Source organism: Phocoena sinus, chromosome 2, assembly GCF_008692025.1.
Source record: "Phocoena sinus isolate mPhoSin1 chromosome 2, mPhoSin1.pri, whole genome shotgun sequence".
NCBI classification, from domain to species: Eukaryota; Metazoa; Chordata; class Mammalia; order Artiodactyla; family Phocoenidae; genus Phocoena; species Phocoena sinus.
In genome coordinates, this window is record NC_045764.1 from 68,209,203 (window position 1) to 68,221,792 (window position 12,590).

General features: G+C 40.8%; 1 protein-coding gene across 2 annotated transcripts in view; it reads left to right on the top strand.

Annotated features, from left to right (window-relative positions):
- The window catches only part of AAGAB (alpha and gamma adaptin binding protein), an 82,669-nt gene that overhangs the window by 41,364 nt on the left and 28,715 nt on the right, over positions 1-12,590 (top strand). The gene's annotated exons all lie outside the window — the stretch shown is intronic.

The window sequence follows — 12,590 nt, forward strand, 5'->3', positions numbered from 1 at the left end:
GTTAGTGTATTGTTCATCTCTGTTTATTCTTTAATTCTTCTAGGTGTTTGTTCTTTAATTCTTCTAGGCCTTTGTTAAACATTTCTTGCATCTTCTCAATCTTTGCCTCCATTCTTTTTCCGAGGTCCTGGATCATCTTCACTATAATTATTCTGAATTCTTTTTCTGGTAGGTTGCCTATCTCCACTTCATTTAGTTGTTTTTCTGGGGTTTCCTTCATCTGGTACATTGTCCTCTGCCTTTTCATTTTGTCTGTCTTTCTGTGAATGTGGTTTTCATTCCACAGGCTGCAGGATTGTAGTTCTTGCTTCTGCTGTCTACCCTCTGGTGGATGAGGCTATCTAAGAGGCTTGTGCAAACTTCCTGATGGGAGGGACTGGTGGTGGGTAGAGCTGGGTGTTGCTCTGGTGGGCAGAGCTCAGTAAAACTTTAATCTGCTTGTCTGCTGATGGGTGGGGCTGAGTTCCCTCCCTGTTGGTTGTTTGGCCTGAGACGACCCAGCACTGGAGCTGCAGGCTCTTTGGTGGGCTAATGGCAGACTCCAGAAGGGCTCACACCGAGGAATACTTCCCAGAACTTCTACTGCCAGTGTCGTCCCTGCAGTGAGCCACAGCTGACCCCCACCTCTGCAGGAGACCCTCCAGTGCTTGCAGGTAGGTCTGGTTCAGTCTCCCGTGGGGTCACTGCTCCTTCCCCCTGGGTTCTGATGAGCACACTACTTTGTGTGTGCCCTCCAAGAGTGGAGTCTCTGTTTCCCCCAGTCTTGTCAAAGACCTGCAGTCAAATCCTGCTATCCTTCAATCCTGGGAATTCCTCCTCCCATTGCTGGACCCCCAGGTTGGGAAGCCTGACATGGGGCTCAGAACCTTCACTCCAGTGGGTGGACTTCTGTGGTTTAATTGTTCTCCAGTTTGTGAGTCACCCACGCAGCAGTGATGGGATTTGATTTGTGATTGCTCCCCTCCTGCCGTCTCATTGCAGCTCTCCTACCGTCTCATTGCGTCTTCTCCTTCGTCTTTGCATGTGGGGTATCTTTTTTGGTGAGTTCCAGTGTCTTCCTTTCAATGATTGTTCAGCAGTTAGTTGTGATTCCGGTGTTCTCGCAAGAGGGAGTGAGTGCACATCCTTCTATGCTGCCATCTTGAACCAATCCGAGATTTCTTTTTTTTTTTTTTTTTTTTTTTTTTTGCGGTACGCGAGCCTCTCACTGTTGTGGCCTCTCCTGCTGCGAAGCACAGGCTCCGGACGCACAGGCCCAGCGGCGATGGCTCATGGGCCCAGCCACTCCGCGGCATGTGGGATCTTCCCAGACTGGGGCACGAACCCGTGTCCTCTGCATCGGCAGGCGGACTCTCAACCGCTGCGCCACCAGGGAAGCCCCAATCCGAGATTTCTTAACAAGAGAGTGATGCAAAGAAGTTGGCATTTTTGAAAGGTTATTGTCATGGTGGGTTTGGCAATTGAAGCACGTGCGGGTAGAGCCTGAAGTCAGGAGACCAGGCAACAGTGGCTACAGCTCAAAACTGGGGCCTGGGCTAATGTGGTGGCAGTAGCCATGGGGTGAGAAGCTGGATCTGAAGTGCAGTCTGAAGGGGGTCAGTTTAGTTGGTGCACATTAGCCTCTTATTGTCTGTATTAGTTTCCTCGAGGCTGCAGTAACAAAGTACAACCAACTGGAGGCTTAGAACAACAGGTATTTATTGTCTCACAGTACTAGATGCCAGAGGTCCAAAATCAAGGTGCCAGCAGGGCTATGTCCCCTGTGAAGGTGTTAGGGAGGTATCTGTCCCAGGTCTCTCTTCTAGTTTCTGGTAGTTCTTTGGTTTATAGTAGCATAACTCCAATCTTCACATGGCATTCTCCCTGTGTGCCTGTCTCCGTTCATGTCTTCTTTATGTAAGGGTAATAGTCATCATGAATTAAGGGCCTACCCTACCCCAACGTGACTTCATCTTAACTAATTATATCTGCATATAAGGTAACATTCTGAGGTATAAGAGGTCGGAACTTCAACATATGAATTTGTGGGGGCAGGACGTAATTCAACCCATAACATATTTCTTTAGGAATTGCTGCCTGTGTAGTGTTTGTCTCTTTTGTAGCACTTGGCTGCCTCAACAAGTATGTTATGCTAGGTGAAGCACTGCAGAAAGGAATGAGAAAAATCATGTTTAAGTGAGCTTAGCCCATCTTCCCTGAGATAAAGGGCCAAGTGGAAGATCGGTTTTATAGAAGAAGAATATTTCATCTCAATTTTCCATTGATGCTTGAGTGTAAAGTGAGATGGGGCCCTTAAGCTTGCCTGAGATCTGATCTAACCCATATCATCATTGGTGAATTTCCTTCTGGCTTAGAAAGGTATTACTTCCTCCCCTTTCCCTCTTTCCTCCTTCTCACTTTATTCTTTCTAGGGGGAATCTAATGTATCTCTTATGGTGAATTGCAAGGATATTAGATTTTATTCTGTTGCAGTAGCAGTCAGGTTAAGGCCATGATGGGTCTAGGAAAAATAGATTTTAACCCATGTTGTCATCTCCCTGTTACCAAAAGAAACTCCATTTGAGGCTTGGTTCTTCCCATTCATTCATTCATTCAGCAAATCATTGTTGAGAATTTATCATGATGAGGCATTGCTGTAGACCGTCTTCACTATAAAAATACATTTAAGGTATGGTACATAAACTGGATCAATTTGGAATAAAATTATATTCAGTGGTGCTTATTGTATTTATGAGAAATATTTTCAGGAGAGCTTACTTGGCTTCAATGACTTTTTGAAAAATCTGTCGCCCAAGTTTATACAGTAAAGTATTGTCTTGTAATTTACATTTATAGCTATAAGTTTAGAAGCTGGACTGAACATACTTTATTACTTTGGAATTATGCTCAAAGGTATTTTCTGAAAAAAAATGCTCTTAGACACTAAACAATATTCTTTAAGAGAACTGCAAAGCAAAGAGGCACACTGGATTTTTCATGGTTCTTTACCTTGAAGCATCTTTGCTTTATCTTTTCCTCTACAGTGGTGATACATTGGTTTGCTGTTAACCAAATCCCAAAATATTGCCACTAGCTTAATTCCATGTTTAAATGATCTTGACCTACATGGTATGAAGGAAAATTAACTATCTTCTCTCTAGAAGGAATCGTAGATATGGAAATACAGTGACATTTGGATGCAACCCAAGTATTAGGAAGTGTGGAGGACATCCTTGTGTGGCCCCACATCTTAGATTAGAGACAGAGCTCTGTATGAATATATGGTGGGGGTCATATTACTGTTTCAGGATTGCCCTACCTCCTGTGCTCTCTGCAGAGCCTTGCTTTGCTGGTGGTTTAAGTGAACTGTGCCTGCCTCTCAGCAGGCTGTTCTTGAATGTTGTCTGCCAGCAGGTGCTCAGACTCATTTATTTATTTTGGGGTATCCATCTTTTCTACTTCTTTTTCTCTTTCATTTCCCCCCTTTTCCTCTTTCTCTCCTTTTACTTTTCTCTTACTTTTAAAAAATTGTGGTTAAATATACGTAGCGTAAGATTTACCATTTTAACCATTTTTAAGTATACAGTTCAGAGGCATTAAATACATTCACATTATTGTGCAGCTATTACCACTCAAAGCTTTTTAAACCAAAAAAATTTAAAAACAGAAAGTTGGTTGACAAAGTAAAGAAAGATATTAGAAGTGTTCTTTTTTGTTTTTCTACTGGAAATTCAATTATTTAATGAAAGATTTCTACATAAGATTTTAGAGAATAGTAAGAGAGGTAGCATACCTAATTCATTCTAAGACTAGGTTAAAATGATCCAAATTTCTAAAGACAGTACCAGTAAATAAAATTATTATAGGCCATCTCTTTTATGAGCATAGATGCCATGATTTTAATCAATATATGAGCAACCTTAACCCAGAAATACATAAAAAGAATATAATATGACCTAGTTGAGTTATTCCAAGGACCTAACATTCTTTAATATAAGAAAAATCTATTTAAATTCTCACATGAACAGGTTACAGGGAGAAAAATCATATGATTATGGCAATCAATGAAAAAAGCATTAAAAAATTTCAAAATATGTACAGAGGGAGGAAATAAATTAGAAATGGACTCCTGTGGCAGAAATTGATAATATGTAATATAGTAAATACCATACTGAATGTGAAACGGAAATGTGGACAGTGGTGTCACCTCTCAGTTTTAGGACACTAATGACTAGTTTTTCTGTTGTTGTTTTTATTAGAAAAATTACTATAATTGCAGTTGATTCTTTGGGATTATTACATTGCTAGTTATATAATCTCAGTTTATTATTTTCAAATATGGATTATGTATTTAGTATTTATCAAGCAGTAACGGAACATTGAGGTTATGCCATACCGGTCTTTAATTTTGGATTCAGAAAAATATTAGTTTGAAACTCTTTAAAAAAAAATCCATTTAAAAAGTGCTCAGTTTGAGAAAACAGTTCCAATTCTAGTAAGGACTATGAAAATTTATTTGTTACAGCAAATATCTCTGAAAACATACAGACTTGACTAGGGTTTTATTTCTTTGCAGTTGATTGGCCACTTGGCCTTCAAAAGTCAAATACTTAATCTGAAATTCTAGTAATTAAAAACTTAGAAATGAGTAGCTTCCTTCCTGCCTTCCACCAAGATAAAGTGGACGTGTTTCCTAAATGGGACTTCCTGATTGAATGGCCAGCTCAATTCTTTGCTTATTACAAGTCTGAACAACTTACCTGGCAATAGGATACCCTAAAAATTTTTTGCCCCTAATATTTCCCTTAAAAGTTAATGATACAGAAGATGGTTGTTTGGGACAGTAGTCCACCACCTTCTCTGTCTGCTGACTTTCTGAAAAAGTTGTTATTCTTTGCCCCAACAACTTACCTCTCGATTTATTGATTTGTCATGCAGTGAGCAGTATGAACTTGGACTTGGTAACAATTTTTGGCAAGCCAGCCAGGAGCCTTGCTGCTCGTGGTCAGCTAGCATGGGTTGGGAAATTTTCAGGTAAGGCCCTAGCAGCTTCTAGGACCACTTGTCTGGAGGATCTTTCCATCAGAATTCCTCAAAGCAGCACCAGCTGCCCCAGGGCTTGGCAGTTGGAGCCAGAAATTAACATCTGGGAGTCAGTGGGCTCCATACAGTAGGATAAGTCAAAAAAAAAAAAGTTAATGATACACGGGGTGGGAGGGATAAATTAGAAGTATGGGATTAACAGATACAAACTACATAAAATAAATAAGCAATAAGGATTTACTGTATAGCACAGGAACTATATTCAATATCTTGTAATAGCCTATAATGGAAAATGATCTGAAAGAAGATATATATATATATATAAATATATAAAACTGAATCACTTGGCTCTACACCTGAAACTAACACAATATTGTAAATCAACTACACTTCAACTGTAAAAAAAAAAAAAAAAAAAAAGGAAAGAGAAAAAGAAATGAAAGGTATACTGTGGAGTTGAAAACACATGCACACACATATACACACAAGTTAATGATACAGAAACAACCAAAGAAAAGATAAATTGGACTTCATCAAAATTAAATTTAAATTTAATTTAAATTTAAATTTAAAAATTAAATTAAATTTAAAAATTAAATTAAAATTTAAAAATTAAATTAAAATTACTTCAGAGGACATTTAGGAAAGTGAAGTGATTACCCTCAAAATGGTAGAAAGTATTTGTAAACCATACACTTACCTGATAAAGATCTAGTACCTAGAATGTGTAAAGAACTCTTATAGCTTAATAATAAAAAGACAACCCAATTTATTCAATAGTGAAGGAGTTGAATAGACATTTTTCCAAAGAAGATACACAAATAGCCAATAAGCACATGAAAAGATGCTTAACATTATTAGCCATCAGGGAAATCATAACCACAGTATGATACCACTTCATACCCACCAGGTTAGCTATAATATAAAGAGACAGTAACAAGCATTGGTGAGGATATGGAGAAATTAGAACCCTCATACACTGGTGGTAGGAATGTAAAATGGTGCTGCAGCCACTTTGGAACAGTAGTAGTTGCTGAAAAAATTAAACCATATGACCCAGCAATTCCACTCACAGGTGTTATACCCAAGAGAATTGAAAACATATGTCCACACAAAAACTTGTGCACAGATGTCCTAGCAGCTTTATTCATAATAGCCAAGAAAAGTGGAAACAACTGCTGAAAACAGTATCCATGCAATAGAATATTATTCAGCCATAAAAAGAAATGAAGCATGGATGCATGCTACAACATGGATGAACCTCCAGAAACATTATGCTAAGTGAAAAAATCCAGACACAAAGGCCACATACTTCAGTGATTCCACTTAAATGAAGTGTCCAGAATAGTTAAATTCATAGAGACAGAAAGTAGATTAGTGGTTCCCAGGGACTGGGAGGGGGCTTTGGAGGTTTGGGGTATGAGGTTTCTTTTTTAGGGTGATGAAAGTGTTTTGGAATTATATAGTGATGATGGTTACACAACTTTGTGAATATACTAAAACCCACCAAATTTCATACCTTAAAGAAGGTGAAAGTTATGATATGTAAATAATACCTCAGTAAGAAGGAAAGAGGAAAGAAAGGAAAGGATGGAGGGAGGCAGGAAAAAATGAAGGCAGGCAGGAAAATAGTACCACTAATGATGTTAGAAGGGGTGGTGGTGGTGGAAGGAAGTGAGGTGGTAACCATACTAATGAGCTGCTTATATACATACATTATCTTAATCACAATATCCATAAGAGTTAGGCTTAAAGAGGTCAAGTAATTTCCCCAAAGTCATATAAGTCATCACTTCTCAAACTTGTTTGCACACTGGAATCACCTGGGGAACCTCAAAAAGTACTGATGCTTGAATCCCACTTTTGGAGATTCTGCATTAACTGGTATGGCGTGAGGCCTGGGCATAGAGATTTAAAAAATCTTCTCCAGGTAATTATCCCCAGGTAATTATAATATGCAGCAAAGTTTGAGAACCACTGATATTAGCTGTTAAATATCAAAGCCTCTGATTTGAACTTAGATCTTTATAATTTTGAAGTCTCATGAATTTATTTTTTAAATTAATTAATTAATTTATTTATTTTATGGTCTTCGTTGCTGCACACGGGCTTTCTCTAGTTGCAGTGGGCGGGGGCTACTCTTTGTTGTGGTGCATGGACTTCTCATTGTGGTGGCTTCTCTTGTTGCAGAACACAGGCTCTAGGCACACAGGCTCAGTAGCTGTGGCTTGCAGGCTCTAGAGTGCATGCTCAGCAGTTGTACCTGGGCTTAGTTGCTCCGCGGCATGTGGGCTCTTCCCAGACCAGGGCTCAAACCCATGTCCTCTGCATTGGCAGGTGGATTCTTAACCACTGTGCCACCAGGGAAGCCCCTGAAGTCTCATGCATTTAACTACTATAACATGTAGGCTTATAAATTATTATGTTGTAATGAAATTTCTCCTTTACTGCTTTCTTTAAAGAATCAAGTAACAGTTTCCCATCCCAACACTGCTACTTAGCTGTGTGACCTTAGGCAGATATGATTCTCTCTAGGCTTTATTTTTAATCTGGAAAATGAGCTTGGTCTCCATCCACGGCTGTAGCTGCACAGTAAAATCACCTGTGAAGCTTTTATGACCTGTACTGACTGGGGTCACCCAGACCATTTATCTTAGAAGGGAGGGGTGGCTGTAGTATTTTTTAAGCACCTGAGGAATTCATATATGCAGCCCTTGTTGAGAACCACTGATATAAATGATAGTCATCTAGTTCTAACTTGTAAGAGTCTGTGCTTAATCCATGGGAGTAAACTAGGCATTTTGAAAGCTGCATTAACCCTCTGACTGACTTGCTTTCTCCCATTCCTAAATCATGTAATATTCACAGATCACTCCTCTGACTTACAAAGCCAGAGGAAAAAGACAGGACTATGCCCAGTGTAGAGTCACCTAGAGGCAAAAGTGAGAATAGTGGGCCTTGTTCTCTGTACTTCCTTGGTACCTATTTCTAGGACGGGCTAGTATGACAAGATCACCAGTGCTTGTATTAACTAACTGTCCTTGAGATCAGAAAGAAATAATACAGCCTTTATAAGTACCTACCTGTCTGGGGTGCACTTGAGACTCTAGGTGTAGCTGGATCATTTAAGTTTTTCTTCTGTTGACCTCAAATTTCTCACCGGTTCATAATTTAAGATCCGGTTTCAAGTGTTTACTCATTCATTCAAAAGAATACTTATTGAGTACTTACTATGTGCCAGGCATTGGTCTGTGTGCTTGGGATACATCAGTGAACAAAACAGACACAAATTTCTGTCCTTATGGAGTTTTCATTCTGGTGGGAGACATTAGTCAATAGATAATACAAGTAATTAGTAAGTTGTCCAATATATTAGAAGGCGATAAGTGATATGAAAAAAAATAAAGCGAGGTTAGGGGTATTGAGATTGCTGGGTAGATTGCAATATTAAATAGGGTGGTCAGGGTAGATCTTAAGAGCTTGAGATTTGAGGAAGGAGATGAGGCATTTGCCGTGTGATAGTGGGAGAAGAGCTTAGCAGGCAGAGGGGATAGCTACAGCAAATGTTGTAAGGAGAAAACACGCCTGAAGAATATCAAGGAATGCACTGTGGTTGAGGAGGGGGGCAGGTCAGAGAGATAATGGAGGACCAGATTATTTAGGGTCTTATAGGCCATCTTAGTAACTCTCACATTTTATCAGAGTCAACTGGGGAGCTTTTGCAGGGCTTTTGCCACGTAGAAGAGTAACATGATACTTCAGGTCTGAAGAGAGCACTCTGGCTGCTTTGTGGAGAATAGATGGTGGAGGTGAGGAGGAACCAAGGTGATCTCTTAGGAGGCGATTGCAGTATTCCAGGTGAAATATAGTGATGGCTTAGACCAGAATTGTAGCAATGGAAGGAGTGAGGAAAGGTCAAATTCTGGATCTATTTTTAGGTCATGCAAGCATAATTTCCTGATGTTGGATGTGAGGAATGAGAGATAGAGGGCAGTCAAGGACTCCAGGATTTGGGCCTGAGCGGTTTGAAGGGTAGGATGCCATCAACTACAGTGAGGAAGCTGCAGTGAAGCAGACTTTGAGGGGCAGGGTGACATATCAGTAGTTTAGTTTGGGTCGTGTTAACTTTGAGATGGGCACTAGACTTCCAAGTGGAGATATCAGGTAGCTGGTTGGCTAGATATGTGGAGTTTGGGCAGAGAGGTACATGCACAACATTTAAAACCTTGAGCCTGGGTGAGATCACCAAGGGAGTAAGTGAAGCAAATAAAGTGGACCAAGGACTCAGCAGAGGGGCATTCCAACACGAGGAGGATAGGGAGAAGAGAAGGAACCAGCCAGGGACACCGAGAGAGGGTGGTCAGTGAGGTAGGAAAACCAAGAGTGCAGGATCCCAGAAGCACAAGTGGAATGTTGTCGAAGTGGGAGGAGTGGTCAGCTGTGCCAGATGGCGCTCATAGGTCAAGTAAGATGAGAACTGAGAATTGACCTTTGGATTTAGCAATGTAGAGGTCATCAGCGGCCTTAAGGAGAGCGGTTTTGGTGAAGTAGGGTTTTTTTTGTTGTTTTTTAAAAAATTTATTTTATTTTTGGCTGCAGTGGGTCTTCGTTGCTGCGCGTGGGCTTTCTCTAGTTGCAGCGAGCGGGGGCTACTCTTCGTTGTGGTGCACGGGCTTCTCATCACGGTGGCTTCGCTTGCTGTAGAGCACGAACTCTAGGCACGCGGGCTTCAGTAGTTGTGGCGTATGGGCTTAGTTGCTCCACGACATGTGGGATCTTCCTGGACCAGGGCTCAAACCTGTGTCCCCTGCATTGGCAGGTGGATTCTTAACTACTGCGCAACCAGGGAAGCCCTGAAGTAGTTTTAAGAGAGATTGGGAAGAGAGGAATTGGAGATGGTGACTATAAACCACTCTTGAAAATTTTTGCATTAAAAGGGAGCAAAGAAATAGGTGGATGCTAGTGAGAAGAGTGTGCTTGAGTTTTGTTATTTTTTTAAGATGAGAACAAGAGCAGCATGTTCATAGGCTGAAGGGAAAGATCCTGTAAAAAGTGGAAAAAACTGATGAAGGAGAAGAGAGTGCTGGAGGGATATCCTTGAGTAGGTGAGAGAGGGTGGGCTCTAGTGGAGGGGTTGGCGGTGGATGTGGGGGGAGTGGATCTGTGGAAAGAGGCAAGAAGGGAGTATGTGGGTGCAAATGTTGCTGGGTGGAGAGATGTGGCATGGAAATCTGTGGAAATTTCATCTGATTGCCTCAGTTTTCTCAGTGAAGTAGGAAGCGAGGTTATCAACTGAGGGCAGAAGGAGGTTGCATTAGGATTTGAGGAGAGAGGAGAAAATGTGAAAGTCATCTAGGAGAGTAAGAGAGATGAACCTAGGGATGTAAAATAAAGTTAGAATGATAAAAATAAATGACTGCCAGACAGCACAAAGGGGCCCACTTGAAATTTGGCGTGATACATTTAAAGTGAAGGCAGGCAGCATGAGTGTTGGGGGTGGGGGGTCTTTTCCCCAGCTACCTTAAGCTACATGGGTGCAGCCATGGAATCACCAGTTGTGCTTTTACCAAGCAAGGGTATCATGGCAAGAGGCAGGGGATTAGGTTGTGTACATAAGGGAATGATTATAATGATTGACCATGGAATTTAAGCTGGGTGAGAAAGGGAGAGAGAAAATCATTGGGGAGAGGGTCAGAGAAAAGGTGATAGTTTTGCGGTCCCAGTGGAGTTGAAGAATAATTGGGTTGAGCTACTATAAGGGAGGGAGTGAGCTGGAAAGATAGGTGGTGGTCAGAGAGTGGGATGCACGAAATTGAGATCATGGAGGGGTTGTAGTTGGTAATAATATGGGAACGTACAGCTGAAGTTGGTAGAGGACAACATCCGTAAAATGGAACTTTAATGAACCACGAGTCAGGTTCTTAGAAGGAACATTAATATGTATATTTAACTTGCTAAGTATCCAGATAGAAGTAGTATTGGAGAAAATAATGGTGAGCCAGTAATTAAAATTGTGAAAAGGGACTTCCCTGGTGGTCCAGTGGTTAAGACTCTGCTCTCCCACTGCAGGGGGCATGGGTTCGATCCCTGGTCAGGGAACTAAGATCCCGCATCCCGCATGCTGAGGGCACGGCTGGAAAAAAATTGTGAAGAAATGAGGGGGAGTGGTTGAGTGATCTGTTGGATGATGGTAGCAAAGTGTCTTAGGCACTTGCCTTCAAATACAGTCTGTGTGAGAATATCAGTAGGCTTTTATATTCAGAGGAGGTTTTAGAAGTAATTTAATCCAGTGATTCTCAGCTGAGACTCACTGGGAGTAGGGTAGTGTATATCAGATACTACACACATCCTCTAGAGGTATTTGCCTGGCTCCCATTGACGATCACTTTAACTAGTAAGCCAGCATTACCAGTTGATTGATAGGATGTCTTATCTCTCTAATGCTTTTAGATAGAAAACTCATAGGAACTTTTGAGCTAGTCTGTTTTATCCAGTATAGGAATGGTTTCTATAGCATCCTTGCTAGATGATTGTCCACCATTTTTGGTTGAATGCTTCTAGTAATAGATACCTCAGTACTTTATGAAGCAGTCCTAGAAGCAGTTAATTGCATAGGGAAATCAGAGAAGTGTCCTGTTAATTCTCAGCAGATAGAATATCTTAGGCTGGTAGTTTGGGGAAAGGATATTTTACTTTGTGTTATAGGGCTGAGAGCAGTGGTGAAAATTTTCTCTACGATGTATTTTCCCTGTGTCTCCCTATTACCGGCTTTCATTGTAATCACTCACTCTTCTTTCTAGTCCTCCTAGGAGGTGAAGAAAGTTCCAGTGCAAATGATTTAGCTCAGAGCTATTGAAGTGATCAAGGGGATGGGAAGAATGGAGATTGTCTAAAGTAATGAGCTTGGAAAAACCAAACCTGAGAAGAGATTTAATTGGAATATGTAGTGTAGGGTATGTATGGGGTAAATATGGACTTAATTTCCTAAATCCCAGGAGGTAATTTATGGAGTACATTACACTAAGAGGTGATCCAGGCAGAAAATAGAAATGGTTCATAAGGGACTGCAATGAATTCTCATGAATGACAGTTGTATCTGATTCAAGTTAGGAAGGCACTTGGCCTAAACTTTTAAGACTTTTTTTTTGGAGAGCAATCATGTTTTACTTCCCAATATTTTTCTATGCAATATTTTTTCTACCAAGCCTTGTACCGGCTGTACAGATTACATGTTGTTGAATTTTATAGACTTTAATGAGTGGCATTGTTTTGTTTGCTACACTAGTGTGTGTGAATTAGCCAGGAAAAGCATTTAAATAGAACATAGAATCTCCATGCATGCCTCAGGCATGACGTCTTCCTTTCACAGATGGGGAAAATGAGGCCTCAGGGAAGAGAGGTGACTTGCCCATATGCAAACAATGAGTCAGTAGCTAAGGTGAGACCAGAGGGCAGGTCTCCTGACCCAGGAGTGTTGTGTGTTTTTCCATTACAGTGTGTGGATTTACATTATTGGCTGGTTAGAGAAATGAACACAGAGTAGTTAAATAATTTACCCAGGCTGCATG